Genomic DNA, 18111 nt, shown 5'->3' with positions numbered 1-18111 from the left:
GGTAAGAAAAAAATATCTGTCAAGAAAATGAACGTTTATGTAATAATCGAATTTGGAGGCGGGGTTACAGTTATATAAAATATGTTGTATATTCTATTTCTTTTTCCTGTGAGACTTTCAAGCAGGCTTTTTAAAATAATATTTCGGTCAATATTTAGGTTTCATGACTGGCACCCTGTCCAGGGTGTACCCCGCCTCGTACCCGATGCTCCCTGGGATAGACTCCGGGTTCCCCGTGACCCTGAAAAGGAGTAAGCGGTAGAAGATGGATGGATGGATGGATGGATTTAGGTTTCATGCGTTTTGTTGTCTTATTAACTTAAGAGGTGGATGGAAAACCGGCTAGTGAGGTAATGACTGTTATAAAATAACAACAATAACTGACCTGTTTTGTAGTCGTAGCAGTTAAACGTAGATATAAAGAGGTGAAAAAGTACGAGGTGTTGCTTGTTAATCGATCAAAAATGTTAACATTGACAAATTGCGCTGGTACAAGAGGAACGGAACACTTCAGGACGTATGGGCTCGCTAACTTTTAGCCTCGGGAGGGGGGGAACACATGTAGTAACCTGGCACCTTTGGCTTCTCGGTCAACATAAGAAAGCGCGCAAGACTTATTAAAGAGCTTAAAACGGACCGCTTGTTAAAATAACATCAGGAATTTGGACTCGGGGGAAGCCAGCGCTCTTGAGAGGCAGCTTTTTTGAGCTTTCTGAGTGACAGAAGTTGGAGGTCCATAATTAGATTTTATAATAATATATGGGTCATGGATTCCATTGACATAGATGTCAGTTGTATACGCTGTGCTTAATACGCTGCACGTGAGGGCGGAACGGCTACGTTTCCTACGTTTAGCATAAGCATCACATCCAAAGATTAGCACCATCTTTCTCTAAGCATTAAGACAATCTTATTGCTTATAATAGTCGCTTATACACGACAGGGCCTGTTATGAGCTCTTTCTATTAGGTAACAGTATACGAAGTATATAAAGGCGAGAGAGATTCGTGAAAAGTATGCCATCGGTTTGGATCACTGTACCTCGTGTTTCTGGTGTAGCAGCGTATAAGAGCGTTTGGTATTAATGAAAATAATGTGTGTCCCCATCACAATGCATAAAAGACAACGTGACCACCATCTTTTAAAAAAACAACAAACAACCACAACAAAAAACGGACCATTATAGGACGTGGCATCATTTACTCTTAAAAAAAAAAAAATCACACGATCATCATGCCATGTCTTAGCGAACTCACGACTCCATTTCCCAGAACGCACCGCAAACTACAAACATGGCCAACGGCTACAAGTCCCAAAAGGACACACAAACACGCCTTCTCCTGAGGACTAATCAGAGGCACCTATTCCTAATTTCTCTCGCCATCACACCACACATAAAAGAGACTCTCATAGACAATGTCTTCATTAAAGCTCTTAACTGCAATTGTATCCGTCCTAACCTCCATTACGTGACATGTGATCACATGGGGGAAATCCCGTGGAGACGCGTTAAAACGTTAGGCCGTATGAAAACAAATGACCGAGGAGAAAAAAAAAAGGAAAAGAAATGAATCGTGAGGGGAAAATCAGAACTGAAACGTGACAGGAAGGCTACAGTAACTCAAATAACCGGTCTTAACAACCGTGGTGAGCAGAAAAGTATCTCAGAAAACACAAAATGATGACGTGGATGGTCTACACCAGCAGAAAAGCCTAGAACATGAATCTGAGGTTACGTTGGGCAACGAAACCGGACTGCTCAAGATCGGAAAACATCACCTGGTCTGATGAATCTTGGTTTCTGATGCGATGTACAGATGGGACAGGTAGAATCGCTGTCAACAGCAGGAATCCATGGACAAACCCTGCTTGTGTCAAGAGTTCAACTGGTGGGGGTGGTGTGATGGTGTGGGGAATAATGTACACATCCTCGGCACACACTGAGCCACTCAATACCAATACAACTTTGGTGATTTGCCAAGTTCATTTTCTTATAAAACTTTCAATTTGACAGTATCGATGAACAAGGAATTATATCCGTAATGATTATTTACACACGTGTTTGCCTGCGTGAGTTCACTCTCTCAGTTTTGACACTCCCGCTTCCATATTGTGACTAGGTTTTTTTTTTTTTTTAAAGGATATACTGTACATTATCAACAGATTGTACTCTCATGTCTACACTTTCATAATTAAAGGATGCATCAACAAATAATTGATAATAAACAAATAATCATGCATCATGTGTTGATAATTTACGTACAGTATGGCAACTATTAACTATCTCCAATTTTTTTGATAGACAATAATACAAAACTACTGTTTTCCTATGTAACTGCTGGGAAAAAAACGGGATTTAACTTTGATATAACAAAAAAAAAAAAAAAAAAAAAAAACCATGTCACATGACCAGGAAGCACAGTCCTTTTCTGCAGTCACATGGTGGCATGGTGAAGGTCATCATCCGAGGGTTCTCAGAATGCATACATTTTTCAATATTGAGGCGAGACTACTTAAAAGGAAAAAAACTGCCACACTATCACTATAAGTTAACATTTTTTTTTTTTTTTTAATCATGTAAACAAGTTTATATATTTTGAGTATTCTGTAAAATGGTTAAACGTAATCGTTGCCAAATGGCAACAACATGCGATAATAGAACTGTGGTATGTGCGTTCATTAATTGAAGTGGCCTACATAGCAAAAATGACACTAGGCTTCTCTAATAGTATCTTTGCATTTGTACCACCTTCCAAGTAGAAAAATAAATAATAATAATAATTTCAGACACTTTGCAATTGCACCTTATTGAGATAAATTTTATGTTTCAAGAGAAAGAATTAACGATTCAAGAGATTATTAAAAAGATACTTCACCTGGAATATGTTTGGATCTTATTTTTGTATGTATTTTGAGTGAATAAATCTATCCACATACTTTTAACAGCTGTAACTCCTTTCTAGAAGATCTAGCTTTTACTTGAACAAATTCAATTAATAAAAATCCATAAAAAAAAAAAAACGTTTTTCATGTAAATGTAATAATTCATGCAGTGTGATTGAGATTTATATATATTTTCCATCATTTCCATGTTATATCTGCAAGAGGCCAAGAGCGATTGGTACGGCTCTAATGGAAATACGCCACGAAAATCACCGGAAATCAAATTTTGATCCATGCAAATGCAACCTGGAGTGACATTTTAATGTCACATTGCTCTAAAGTCACCATGATGCGTTTGCTCAGCTCTGATTGATTGTATATTCATGAGGAGGTCAGGTATGAGAATCCGCGGCCACGTCTCGCTCCTGCATCGAGCCGGGGGTTAAGGTACGACGGATATGACGGGTCACCGATTTGATATTCATGAGAGAAAAGAAGAATGAATTAATGCGTATAGGCACAACAAAAACGTTCCCGATTGTTGCATAAAATGTCAAAGAACAACCTGCAGGAGCGATTCGGTCGGCCGAACGAGACGTGAACTCGCCGACCCCAGATGAGCGATACATAAATAATCCAGCGACTTCAAACTCGCATTGTTCTCATAAACAGATTACTCATAATATGAATGGTTTAGGGGTCAAAATGTTTAACCGTTGTATCACATCACCACCATTTGGTATTAGTTCTTCTTTTGTGTTATTTTATATGTTTAATCATGAACAGAAGGTCTTTAGGTTGGACAAATGGAAATATAACCTGACCTCGCAGACATAATGTGCACAAATTCAGGGGCGTACAGTATATTCAGCGAATGAGCATACATTCCTGCACGCATGCATATATACGTAAGGTACTTGTAAAAATGTTTTTTTTACACGCGTGTTGAGGTCGCAGTTATATTCTCGAAAACGTACGAGTCAACCGAAGTAAGGTCGGTTTCAAAAAAGGTAAAACAAGAACGACAACAACGTATGGTTTTCATGAAACGCTCAGTTTGGGGGAGTTTATTTGGTGAATAATGTTGCTTCTTGCTAGAAATAAACGCTTGACATGAGCAAAATTATCTGCCAGTAGAACAGAAGACAGCATGCAATTAGAAAAATAAATAATAAATTTAAAAAATCGTGTCCCTCATTTTTTAAAATAATAATAATAACTATATATTTTTTTTAAAAAGAACTGAATCAAGTTAATTTTTTTTTATTTTTATTTTTTTTAAAACGACATATTGTTAATATTATTCCATTTTTAGACGACTTTTCCGTAAAATTTAAAAACGGCTCATTGTGATCTGAACCAAACGGAAGATTCCGGCAACGTTCTTGCGGTTCTTTTGATATTTGATCTTTCCTTGGTGGGAAAGCGCTTCATGTTTGACAGTGATAGAGGAAGAAGACTGGAGTCTATCTAAGGACACACTGTCTAAACAAGAACGCCAGGCTTATCAGGCGTAGCAGCGAACATTATTATTTATGAAACCGCATGGCTTTGATCCGGCCTTGCGAGCTGCAAGCCAGGCTGATCTTTCACTCGTGCCCCTATCGCCACTGATCCCGTCATTATTTCATTACAATGTCAATACCGTGGCCCGTGGATGTGGCTTTAAAGCCAAATGCCACACAAAAAAGTGCCACTTAGCCTTGAGACGGTCAGAAAACCACAAAGTATCGACGTAGCTATTCGGTTGGATTGAACCAAGTGGACTTAACCACTAATCCCCACCTTTACTATTGAATAGCTACTACGAGTGCTATTCGTAGCTACTGTTCAGGCATTCAGTTTAAGGCGTCATTAATTCAACCATTTGTTCAAAGGCTTTCCTCCTCGAAAAAAAAAAAAAAAAAAAAAAATTCCCAAAAGATGAGATGAGAGCCGAGAGGTGCGCTTGAGGTTTTGTTGACCGAGATTAGACCTGCAGGAGAAATGTAGAAACCGCGGGAGGAACTTCCTAACCCGAGATTCCAGGGGTTAACCATCGAGAAAGGCCCTTGATAGGAATGTTTTCACTCCGAGAGGTCACTAGAAGATAACACGACACGTTTCGCCTCTCCACGGCGTCCTCCCATGACCTGCTAATGGGGTCAGGGGAGAGAGAGTGCGAGTCTTTGTGTGTGTATAAATATGAGCGACTAATCTAATCAATATCAGTTAAACAGACAGCGAGGGAAAACATCGACGCAATCTCCGAATAAGGCCAGGTCATCGTGGGACATCGGCGTGACTGCATAGATTACTTCACGTCAGTTAGCTCGAATTGTCCACACGTCGCAGTTTTACATTCCTCCCTAATGGAACTTTTCGCTAGGAGGAAAGACGAAAAGCAGATACGACTTACCAGGAGTCAGATTAAGCCATTATCAGGAGCAATAAAACATATTTTTTTGCTAATAAAGCCACAACCCGGCGTTAAATCACGGCTATAATATTGATCCGTGCGAGAGTGTACGCTCTGCCTGTAATAATGAGACTTTCGTTTCAATGGAAAGCAGGTCCGTGTTGAATGAGTGACACAAATATAAAACAGACCGTATTTGTGTGTCCAAACCCTTTAGTCTTTGAAATACATCTTATCTGATTTATGCATCGGTACAGACCATGACTTCAAGCACAGCATCTTCCAAAGTCTGCATTTCATCGAGTGGAGATAGAAGGACTGTCTTCTATTTTATCTGCTCTTACAGGAATCCAAAAAAGAAATGTTGTAGCTAGGTAACATGGTACTCTGAATCCCTCAGACACAAGGAATTCTGTACATAGGATATTTTAAATTGGCACACCAATTTAATTAGCAAAGTAATTGACTGTATAGTGAGCGCTATACGCTGGAGTACACTGGACCATAATCCCAAACGATCCAAAAGAGCTGATTTAAACTCACTGATTTGAAATGACACTCTCTGGAAGCCCCGCCCCCTTCCCTCATGTCACACTTGTAATGTTCCGCCCAGTGTTGCTTGAAAGATACAGCCCCCGCGCTTCCCTTCTAGGAAAACGGAGAATGCTTTCCGTTCACCAAAACTTTTCTGGTCATAAACAGCACTCTTGTTGGGGGGGGGGGGTTTGGAAAGGAAGTGGGCCTCATGGAGAAATACTTTGAATACATCTGCCCTAGATTGGACAAGACTCTCGAGCTGTACTGCAGAAACGAACATCAACATGTTATTCCACAAGGTATTCCCTCAGTTGGTGTTTTGATGATGGTGGTAGAGAGCGTGTAGTCCAAAATCAAGCCGTACTGTATGAAATCTGCTGGCCGTAACTGTCAGAGCACATGTTATGATCATTACGACCTTGTGGCTGGGGGGGCGGAGTCATCCTTGAAGAAACCACTCCCATCAGGATAAAAACTTTTCATCATTGGGCAAAGGTGATCAGTCGGAACAACGTAGTGATTTCTTTCTAATTGGGCAACTAAATCACGGAAGCGAAAATAAATGCCCCCTACAGCCTACATCTCCTGATGTCTTACGCATGGATATAAATGCAGATGTTGACACGTCACTCATTTGTATTATATATTACATATTACAGACAAAAAAGTTTACATTTCACCAATTAACGAAACATCATGTGGCATTTATAAAGATGCTTCACTGATCTAATGGCAGTGCACCATTTCAAAAGCCCATTTCTTTTAGCATATTAGTCAACTTGATTACCTTTTATATAAAAGAAAATAAATCATGAATGACTTAAAGGGTAACATTTTTAACATCATCTTTGTTCATAAATTTTTTCTGCCGTCCCTGATGTTTTTTTTTTTTTCCGGAAACTTTTTTCTTTTTGCTAGTCTCACCTTGAACACTGAGACGTGACAGTTTTCCTCATATTCTCTCTCTCTCTCTCTCTCTCTCTCTCTCTCTCTCGCGCTCACTGCGGGATCAATTGGGTCCACAGAGTAAATAAACACATCAAAATACCCAACGAAAGAATCATTTACTGCTCAGGATTGAAAGAGAGAGAGAGAGACAGCAGGAGAGGGAGCTTTAAAAAAAGAGAGACTAAATGAACTCAATAGAAAGGAATTACAATGAGATCATGAACTGACTGATGTCACCCTTAAGTGGTGCATGATATAATGATAAATTAATCAAATCCAGTGATTAAATCTTCACTGTACTGGATACAGTTAACCCGGGATAACTTGGAATAACGCCCTCAATATTAATATTCCAGGTTTACTCTTGAGCCCGATAGTTAACTCATCCAGACAAGCATTACAAGCGATCGATAAATTCAATGTTCAAAAGTTCGAGCTCAAACGTCTGTATGCATCCTGCTTTTATCCCGGTTAGTGACTTGCGGGCCGCTTTTCAATCTGGCAATGGAATCAAGATGATGGGATTGTGGCGCGGCCTCCCACCAGGGCTTTTAATAGCTTCTGACAGGCAAATCAAAGCGCAAGATGGAAAGCTGTGCTAAATGGCAGCACTTTATTAATTATGGGGCAGGTGGACTGCAGCGAGCCGGAAGTAATGACAGCGCCTCTGAGCCGTGTGAGGTTCCTCTCATATTAAATGAAGCATAATTCTCACTGTATGGGGTGGAAATATGGGGGGGGGGGGGGGGGGGGTGGCTTTGGGGAAACAACAGAACTGTGTGTGTGTGTGTGTGGGGGGGGGGGGGGGGGTTGTTATCATGGGGGGGGTGTACTACCAGGCACCATGATATAAACAATTACTACAGCTCTAGGGGATTATGCTAGTAGGAATCTATTGGTTACATATGGAAGATAACGTGCAAGGATTCTGGTGCTCATATGAGCTGTATATGTTCCAACTGAGATAGTCATCAATACCAAAGGCAAGCATTCCAACATCAGGCCAGTTCTCCACAGTGAGACCATTCTTTAAATAATGCTAATCCTAACATCTGCTCAGGCAAAGCATGCAGTCTGGCTTCCTGCTGTACATATTGTGGCACTGCTTGTGCAGAACATTGTGGGTGGTTAAGAAGGCGTCAATACACCGGAGAGAATAAAAAGAAGAGAAAAAAAAAAGCATGTGAACAAAGCATGAATAGTTGGTAGTCCTTGCTCATTATGGCATGCCGTCTAGGCTCTCGAATCATCATTGCTTTAGCATTTGTTTGATCTTGACCCGTGGGTCAACTCTCTTCTGGAAGAATAGAAATGAAATGGTCCGAAAAGTCTCAATACAAAACCGAGATTTTTCTTCATCGGCGTTATTACACTTATATTAATTTGCTTTTGGCTAACTATTCACGTGGCTCAGTTTGTATGAATATGGTTATTGCAAAATCCAAGAAAATGTCCAATCAAAATGAGGAGAACTTTGATCTCAGTGACTTTGTCTGTAGCATGGTTGTTTGTACCATACCAGACAGGCTAATTTGGGTATTTCAGAAACTGTTGATCTCCTGAGATTTTTACAAACAACAGTCTCTAACATTTAAATAGCATGATGGGAAAAACATCCAGTGAGGAGCAGTTTTGTTGGAAATGTCTTGTTGATGAGGGAGGTCAGAGGCAAGTCTGCTTCGAGCTGAAAGGAAGGCTAAGATAACATAAAGAACCACTCTTTGCAACCGTGGTGAACAGAAAAGCATCTCAGAATGCTTGAGGCAGATGAGCTACAACGACAGAAGGTCCCACTCCTGTCAGCTAAAACAAACATGCATCTGAGGCTACAGTGGGCAAGATGTTGACTGATCATGTTCCTGTTCTCATACTACTTGGTCTAGAATGTATAGAGAGTACTGTGTAGGTTTTCTAAGGGGTTCAAGTCAGGTGACTGTGATGGCCCTGTAGAATCTTTGAGGACTTCTTCTGCAACCAAGCCTTGGTGGAATTTGAGGTGTGCTTGGGATCGTGTTGGAAGGTCCAATGACACCCAAGCTTCAGCTTACTTACAGACGGCATCTCCTAGGATTTCCTGATAATTACATTAATCCATCTGGCCTTCCACACGCTGGAGGTTTCCAGTGCCAGAGGATGTAAAGCAGCCCCAGTGCATGACCGAGCCACCACCATGCTTCGCTGATAATGATAATGACAATTATAATGAGTCTTTATTAGTCACATATACATTACAGCACAGTGAAATTATTTTCTTCGCATTCCCCAGCATGTCAGGAAGCTGGGGTCAGAGCGCAGGGTCAGCCATGATACAATGCCCTTGGAGCAGAGAGGGTTAAGGGCCTTGCTCAAGGGCCCAGCAGTGGGGCCTGAACCCGTGAGCTTCCGATCAGTAACCCAGAGCCTGGCAGTGCTACGGCTTGAACTTCCGACCTTCCGATCAGTAACCCAAAACCTTATCCACCAAGCCACCACTGCCCCAGTGTTCATTCTTCTCTCTTCTTCCTCCAGACATACCGTTGATCCATCGTGCCAAAAACTTCCAGTTTTGTTTCAACGCTCCACAGAACAGAATCCTTCTAGGGCATATTTATATGATTTTGAGGTGACTTTTCTTGTGCTTTTGGGTCAGTATTGGTGTATGTCTTGGAGTTCTGGCATGGAAACTTTCTGCATTTAGTGCACACCTTACTGTGCTCACTGAAACCTCAGTGCCTGTCACCGCTAAGTCTTGCTGCAGGTCTTTTTGCAGTCACTCGAGGGTTTTTCACAACCTGCCTTCTCAGAAGTCTGCTCGCAGCTTCCTTTTTCTGCCCCTAGCCAGTTCAGGTATTTCATGTGTTCCAGCTCAAGCACACCTGGTGCAACTAGTGAAGCCCTTGATTAGTTGCATAAGGTGTGCTTGAGACAACACCTGTTTTGCATATTTGTGCTGTTGTGAGTTATTCTATTCAGGGGAAATCATTATAAGTTGCATTTTCAGTTGAATTTGGGGAAACCATTTGAAGCGTCCGTTGTGTTTTTTCAGTGGCTTTTGTTAGATTTGCAATGGGGGTTGAATAATTTTGATTGCAGCTGTACATATACACAACGAATTAGAGCCAGGAATAAATATACCTGTAGACTAGCATGTATTTGATTCCACTGCCCTTTATTGCTAAAGGGAGACACTTTGATCATATGCTGCTCCCACTGCAGGCATTTTTCATCGCCTGCCATACGGTAAAGTCCGACTTCCTGGTTGATTATTGCCTTCTGGAGCGACCGTTCTCTTAAATCTAAACACATATGGTGCAGATTTGTCTCATGAAGGCACACATTCTTTGCTACTTAACTGTTTTGGAGTCTGCGTTATCCATAACTCAGTCCTGCTAGAATATTTACGTCTAGAGTTTGGAGGTAGCTAGGGAATGTTAAGTTCCCTCCTCCGGCTCGGATTCAAGGAGTGTTTCAAACCGGTCAGGAGCCGGTCGTGGTGGTTTTCATAAACAGATTGCTGTTTCTTGAGAACGTTTTGTGCCCTGAGTGCCAGATTAAATGAGGTGGACAGACACACGTAACAGCAGGCTTCATCTCTCTCTGCAGCCAAGTGGCAGAGAAAATGTGTTTACCTAGCAGAGAGGTGTCAGAGTAACAAAGGATATGGAAGGCACTTTGTATGTTAACTTCATACCACACTCTTGAGGCAATCTAACACCAATACTTTGTCTCTGTGGAAGATTTTTTAAGTAAAACCCTACACCAATGGACAACCGTACAATATACATTGAACCAGATACTGTGTCTGTACATGAACTCCTCTAATGTCAATACTGCTATCAACTAATTTAAAAATAGAGACTGTTCGCAGTGTGAGCGGCCATGTTGATTTGACGTCACTCTGTAAACAAGGACAGGTAGTTGAGAAGACTACCCCATGTCGATGAGTTGAAATTTCAAGTTGAGGTGGTGTTTTCGGTAGTTTTTACCGGTTGTAGGCAACTTCACCTTGAGTGCAGCATAAAGTCATTGACCGAAAATTTCTGCTACCAGATTTGGTGTTTTGTCCTCACATCCAAAATTCTGGCTAGCATCTATATTTTCTCTCAACACGTTTCACTGCGTATAGTAATCAGTCGAGGTCTGTAGCTTTTTAGAACTACTTGTCCACTCGGCCACACCGCTTGTACCAGGCACTCTGGATACTAGTTTGTCCATTCCTCTAGCAATATTACTCTAAAACCATTGATTAAACACATGGAAGGTAGCTTACAACATCTCGTCACAGCATTTCCAATTACGTAACTGGACACACCTTTTGAAGGCTAGTTGACACACAGCAGCATAGATATGCTACATGTTAGCATGTCATGGCTTCTCTTCACGTCACGTTAAACCCCTATCTACATCACAATGCAGAGATACTTCAGTGCACAAATATAAATCAGCCCTAACAAGTTCTTGGCTTTGGATCTCTGGTGAATCTTGGATGATGTCATGAAAAGATCTGAAAATTTTGGGAAACTCAGCCACGCTTAGTTCTAATGCAAACATAAAGCAGTCACCAGGAAAGGAGCAGGGTGCAGTGTTGTTATTCTTTATGTAGTCTTATTGGCGCTGCCTGTCTACAAAAAAAATAAAAACGCGACACATTGTATAAGGTCAAACCCCACCTCTACAATGTTTAGACAAGTTCTTTCAGTTTCCTTTGTCATATCTTGGCATGGATATGGATATAAATATCTTCTCAGAAATCAGATCAGATCATTAGGATCTAATGCCTGAGAGAAATTAGCGCTCCATCTGGAGCTAAATCCTGCTAATGCTTCTCTGAATCCACTGGGAGAAATTCTTAGGACAAAAATCCAGATTGAGGATTTCTTTACCCACCTCCTTGCCGAATTTGTTTTAGATTAGATATACCTCAGTGAGCAAGCTTTATGACGCTCCCTTTCTGATGGCACTCAAAGACACACTTGATCATTTTTATTACTTCCGTTTCCTGCTGTTATTTGCCTCACAAAGTGTTCGGAACAAAAATTAATGGTCTATGATCACTAGGACAAGCGGTTGATTGATTGGAGGAAGAACAGGCGGTTAGCGTGAATGGTAAACTATGATGACTCAGCATAAACTAAGCTATTTCACTGAATTTCTCTCTGAGGCAGTGAGCTAACCTGTATGTACATAATCAGCTCTCTATCGCTGATATATTTAGCATGCAATGCTTCATGGTAGGCCTGTTTAACAAGTCGACGTGTACGGCAATTTATTACGCTTCGGCCGATTTTGAAAGTCAGCCAAATGACAGCTTTCACTGTTATCGATGGCTGCTTTTAATATTCCACTGTTTGTTTTTGGAGTTAGGAAGATCTCGTAGCCGAACACCGCCGTCTGACCCCGTGTTTTAATGCTAGACTTAATGATGATGTGGACAAATAGAGATTAATGTGGTGGTTCCAGGACCTTACATCAAATCAGTCAAGCTGCTTCACTTCCCGGAGTCACACTTTCCAAAAAAAAAAAAAAGAAAGAAAGAAATGTGTGGACATACGTGACAAATAGCGTAAAGTTAATACTCTTGTTTTTAGGAACTTTTAGCAACCTTGTTTTAATGCCTGTGTTTTTAGAAACGTTTCATTTTCGTTCATTTGAAGGGATCTTTGCTCTACAGCATTTCTTTGCGTGTGCCTAAAACTTTTCCACAGTACTGTATATATACATACAGTTAGGTCCATAAGTATTTGGACTGTGCCGCAATTTGTAGTGTTGCCGCCGTACACCACCACAATGGATTTGAAATGAAGCAGTGTAATTGAAGCGTAGGCTTTCATCTTTAATTCAAGAGGTTTCATTAAAAATATATATATATAAATAAATATTGCATTAACCCTTTAGGAATTACAGCCATTTTTTTTAGCAAAGTCCCCCCATTTTCACAGGCTCCAAAGTAATCGGACAATTGACCGATAAGCAGTTTAATGGCCAGGTGGCGGCCTGTTTCCTCGTCACTTCATGACAAATCAAGGAGGTAAAAGCTCTGGAGTTGATTCAAAGTGTTAAATCTGCATACGGTAGCTGTTCATGGGAACTCTCGATATGTGGGCCGAAGAGGTGTCGATGCATGTGAAGCAGGCCATCATTTAGGCTGAAGATTTTTTTTTATTCGTTACCCATAACACTTTTATTCATATGGATTTCGTAGTCATGGTTTAGTAACAACACTGACCTCTCATGATATACCAAACTCTTAGTTAACACATTCTACAGTGTATTACAATGTTAATATATCCAGTCCTATAAAAGAGAATACACTGGCCTTTTATTGTTAACTAACTGTTATAATATTACTTGCATAAATGTGAAAATACATGATCAAATCATCAGTTTCATCACGTTATTTTTCTTCCAGTGTAGGCAAGATGACGTTCAGCCACAGTGACGTCCGGTGGATTTTCCCAGATGTCGTAAAATACTATAAAATCCAACCTTCACAAATTCCCTTCCTATGACTTATAAGACAATATGAGATCGACGCAAATTACAAGGACCATTTGTATTACTGATAAAAATTTTTTTTTTTAAAAAAGAGTACTAGTAGAAGACATGGAGATTTCAAAAGATCTTAGATCAAGGAAACTTCCAGCCAGTATAGTTCTTTATTTGCTAGAATTAAAAAAAATAAAAAAAATAAAGCTGAACAGTTTGGAGTGACTATAGGAGAGACGTTATTCAGAGCTGCTACAGTAAGTCTGACTTTGCCCATGGAATGTTAGATTTACTCTTTCATGAACTTATTTTTAGGACTCTAATTTGCACCCTGGGTGTTTTTTTTTTTTTTTTGTAGCTGACCTTTTCATACATTTCCATATTAAAAGCAAGCAATTTGCTTAGGAGGAAAATGTCTGGCCCTTATTGTTATATTGGGCTCTTTACCATGCCTGTGATCATTTCTTAATAAACATAGTATAAAAAAATAAATAAATGAGTGCCGGGAAATCTAGATGTAGTTCATTGGGTTTGCTAAAGAGGTTTTACAGCTAAATATAGAAGTAAATCTGACAGCTTGAAGACTAGTTTTGTAGCTCTCCCCTGCCTTATATCCTGCCTTATAAAAGGAAGCGCTAACAATTCTTCCTCACGTAATGCTCTGAAGATTGCCACAGCAGGCTGTTTCATGAAACAAATCATACAAAAATGATCTGTGGGGTTTTTTTTGTTTTCTCCAGGATTGACATTGCATTTAATCTCAGGAATCCTGGGATTCTGTATCCCAGTCGACAGAAGCGATGAAAACAGCATGTACGTGCGCTCATCAAGTTGCATGAAATATTGCTTTTGCATGCATATGCAACACTGCCGCCTATGTTTATGAATAAACACGGTTCCATAACACGGTTCCAGCGGTGATTGCTGTGTGTTGAAAATCATGAATTAAACATTTCATGGTCCGTCAGGGTCTGAAGGAGGGGACACGTCTAAATGCTCGCATATTCTCTAATTGCTCATGTAAGACAAACAGAATAATGCGAAAGGCGCAGGACGGCGTCCCGAGGAGAGACAGAGCAGGCCCGCTGACAGCTGAACGAATTGGTATTGAGTGGATTTTCGGGCGAAAAGCTGCTGTAAATTCCAGTGCCAGGCGTGCAAAGAGCTCATTTTTATTTTCGGCCTTCCCTCGAGGAGCCTCAATAGACGCAATTTAAACACAAAAACTGCAGAACGCCTAAGCAAGCGAACGCGACAGCAGGCCAGATAAACTCGCTTTTGTCCAAGAAATGAATGGGAAAGTTCGATTGAAGCGTAAAAGCGAAGGTTCTGTCTCCCTTCAACCTGTTTTTCAGATTAGGTTTTTCTTCTCTTTTTCTAAAATTGAATAGCACCAACATGCCCAACTGTAATATGCAAAAGAATAATAATAATAAAAAATCGACAATGTGTGATAATGAACATGCAGAATCCTTATGATTAAGTGCTGAGTATTCAGTGGCTTGCATAAATATTCCACATTTTGGAACTTGGAACTAGCATAACTGGGATTACATGACAGTACACAAAACAGCCTATAGTATTGAAGTGGAGGGAAACATCAATATAGTTTGCAAACGTATTTACAAATAACCAAAGCAACCAGTTGCGTGCAATTGTAGCATCACGGGATCTTAATCAAAAAAATACACCTATTCCTGGAAGACCAAACAAACTACCAAAATAAGATCTGGACAATGTTCTGGAAAAGTACCTGTAGAGCACTATTACTAAAAAATAAAAAAGAATACGGCACAATCGTGACTCTACCTAGAGAAAGCCGTCCACCAGAAAGGCAGTGAGTGCGTAAAAAGGGGATTAATCAGTGCAGTACCCAAGAGGATACCACCACCACCATGCTTCATTGTGTGGATCTCAGTGCCTTGATATAACTCTACAGCATGTAGCAAAGTTCAACGGGGGTACAAACTACTTAACAGCAAACTCACCGAGAACATTACAACACACACAATACTCTTTTCATGTGCGCTGCCTTACAATTCGAGTCTACACAGATTCCCGGAGACACCTTGCAGGAATAAGGAGCAGCGCTAGCTCTTTTTGTTTAATCAGTTTCGGATAGGACTGTCACATAACGTTAGAGTAGATCTCCAACTCCTACTGAATCACACTGGTCACAGTGATTATTCCTGGACTATGCTAAAACACACCTTATTATGAAGCAGTCACTTAGTTCTTTAAAATTGGAACCTGTATCATAAAGAAGACGGGGGTGGTTCGGTGTCATGTCGGTGCAGAATCTTTTCCAAACATAACAGGAGTCAAAGCACAAGCTAGTCGACACGGCCATATACACAGCAACGATCCATTTACAAGTAGGACTAGGTCAAAAACAACAACAACAACAACAACACCAACAAAAACAGAATACAGAATGGACTAGGAAACAAGTGTAGCAGGATACTAGAAACCCTAGACATACAGTAACTTCGGGTAGAACATGCACAAGGTGCTCGCCTCAAATCAAACAAGACAAACAAGACACACACAAAGAACGAGTGGCAGAATTTTGCAAATAAGGGCAAATATTTCACCACTATCTCATCCCTTGCAAATATTTGAAACTGAGAAATGGAAGGTGTGTACATCTTGTGCCGTGTAGCAATGTGAAGGCAAAAACAAAACAACCCCCCCAAAAATCATTTATCAAAATCATTACACTGTTGAATTCTTGATTCTGATCGGTCCGAAGGTGTTGATTCGTTTTCTACAACATGGCGTGGACTCCATGGTAAAATCACAGGTCAATATTAATTAATAATTCTAATAACTCCACATCTGGCTGCATCGCACTACTGCATCTTTGATGATTTTCCTACAACAGCATCACCAGGCATGTATCGTTTCCTACATACTGTACAGTATGGAATATGACAGACACCGTTTGTGTCCTGAGAATGAGGTTCATCGTGCTCCATATTGTGTAAATACTGGTGTAGTATCAGTTAGCCTTTCCAACGAGAAAACCTCTGGCTGCACAATTATTCTGCTCAGTTCCCCCAGATCTGCTGTATCTTTTATAACACATGAAGCGGATCAAATTCCACAATTAAATTTTTTTTTTTTTTGGACAACCGGTTTTTTTCCACCTGCGGGAAGACGGGTGAGAAGAGTCGGGGTTTTCCGAGCATACCTTGAAGATGATGAACTAGCTTGCTGGTGTTAAGGCGCCCCATGCGCTGCCATCTGCCAAGTGCAGTTGTGCTCAACCGGCAAGACCATTTTCATGAGAAAACTCATTTTCAGACTCTTAATTACGTTCCATTACAGGACTTGTCGGCGAAGCCAGTCGGAATTGAACTGCAATCGTCAAACCGGGAAAGAGTCGACTTTGACGAGGGGACAGGGGCCATCTCAAGTCTGATCACTAAGCTACACTCTGTCGCACAGGCGTGATGTACTATGCAATTCCCAATCCGTGGTATGTGTTAAAAAGGGTCCTCATAGAGAAATAAAACGAGCAAATGTTATAACATGCACTGTTGCCACTTAGAGCTTCACTATGAATAAATCGTGTGGAAAGCCTGCTCCCATTCCAAAGACGTCGTTTGTTGTCCATATTTTGTACCTTGTACAGGTTGTCCCCCACGTTGTGCCCCCCCTGCATCCTCTGGGATAGGCTCCAGACTTGCCTGCGACCCTGTGTAGGATAAGCGTTATGGATATTGGATAGAGTTTGACCCTGCGATTTATATGTAAAAAATATGTGGAAAAGACAAGGATATAAAATGATACGGTTTAACACATACAGAGGCAGAAAGTATTTCAGCAGTAGCAGTGTGTGTGTGTGTGTGTGTGTGTGTGTGTGTGTGTGTGTGAGTGTGTGGGTGGGGGTTAGTTGTTAAGGGAGTTTGACCAGTCTAGTGTTGAGTAAGGTTACAGGTTACAAGGTTACAGGGAAGAAACTATGTCTCTGTCAAGAAGTTTTTATTTTTTTCCTGACCCTTAGCACTGGATCGCCTCAAGGTTGTGTGCTATCGCCCATGCACTACTGTCTCTACGCCAGTAACCGCACTTCCAAAGAGCCTACTGTAAAAATGATTTCCCCTGAAAAAAAAAAGGTTGAAAAAGGGGTGAAGAGTGTGGAAGGGGTTGATGACAAACTGGCCTGCTCGCATTTGGCTTTGCTGGAGTAACGGTATGTCTGGAATGAGCAGGTCGTGTCCATTGATCTTTTCTAAAGATTGAATGGTTAGTTTGAGGTTGTCTGGCTAATCACCTAACAGGAGAAGGCCAGATACTACAGAACGATGTATAAAAGGGCAGGGTTGACATGTACGACCAGTGCTAGCAATTAAATTTCTTCAGTATATCGTCTGGTCAGTATGTGGACCTTTAATTGCCATTTGCGGTATCAGGGAATTGTTCCAAGGACATTTGTTCTTTCATCTTCAGCAACTTCTTAATATTTGTCAGCTTATCCCAGGAACTCTAGGTGCAAGGCATCATGAGTTGAGATGGGTGCTCAGCTAAAGGCTGAACGGGGACTTGATCTGGTCTACCACTTGCCTGTATGAGGATTCATTACCATAATGGATGAAACCATGACCTCTTGCATAATTAGCAAACTTCAGAACTTTTCCACGTGGGGCTTTGAAGGTGTAGTCACTAGTGTAGAGAAAGTGGACCCACGCAAAAACACACAACCGTGAGGCAATCCAGTGCTGATGGTCAGAGAATCGGAAGTGTGCTTAGCCAGGAAATCTGTGGTACCTGACCAACCTATGAAGAAATCTCCAAGTTGTTCAACCCGCACTAGGACATGAGCTGGTACACCACTCGCCTGTACGAGGACTCATTACCTTTCCGAAGATTGGAGA

Source organism: Ictalurus punctatus, chromosome 2 (genome assembly GCF_001660625.3).
Source record: "Ictalurus punctatus breed USDA103 chromosome 2, Coco_2.0, whole genome shotgun sequence".
Classification (NCBI taxonomy): Eukaryota; Metazoa; Chordata; class Actinopteri; order Siluriformes; family Ictaluridae; genus Ictalurus; species Ictalurus punctatus.
Note: the sequence above shows the minus strand (reverse complement) of the source record.